The following is a 360-nucleotide window of genomic DNA, read 5'->3' as shown; positions in this document are numbered from 1 at the left end:
GTAGCGGGGGGATCAGCCCGGGGTGGGAGGCGGGGCTCAGGCCGGGGTGGGAGGGGGCCCCCAGGCCCGGCTTCCCCGCAGACCCTGGGACGGGGCCTTGCAAGGCGCCGGGCACCCTCGGAGCGGCAGATCCAAACGGACTGTCAGCTGTTTTCTATCCCTCATAATTCCCTGGCTGGAGCAGTTGGAGAATTTGAGTGATTTAACTCACAAAGTTAAGCATATACAGCGTTGTTATTTTTAACGTACACGTTTAAAACATGGCTTATATACATTATAGGAGGTGCCTAATGAGAAAAGTCGTTCCCCTATCAAAAATACCGTGAGTTATTTCAGTGGGCGAAAAGTTATCAGATAAGA

At 52.8% G+C, this 360-nt stretch overlaps 1 protein-coding gene across 2 annotated transcripts in view; it reads left to right on the top strand.

Annotated features, from left to right (window-relative positions):
• LOC109028262 (putative ankyrin repeat domain-containing protein 20A2) overlaps positions 1 to 360 on the top strand; it is a 43,540-nt gene that overhangs the window by 2,431 nt on the left and 40,749 nt on the right. The window lies entirely within an intron of this gene.

Source organism: Gorilla gorilla, chromosome 12 (genome assembly GCF_029281585.2).
Source record: "Gorilla gorilla gorilla isolate KB3781 chromosome 12, NHGRI_mGorGor1-v2.1_pri, whole genome shotgun sequence".
Taxonomy (NCBI): Eukaryota; Metazoa; Chordata; class Mammalia; order Primates; family Hominidae; genus Gorilla; species Gorilla gorilla.
The sequence above is the reverse complement of the archived record's forward strand: the minus strand, read 5'-3'. Positions and strand labels throughout refer to the sequence as shown.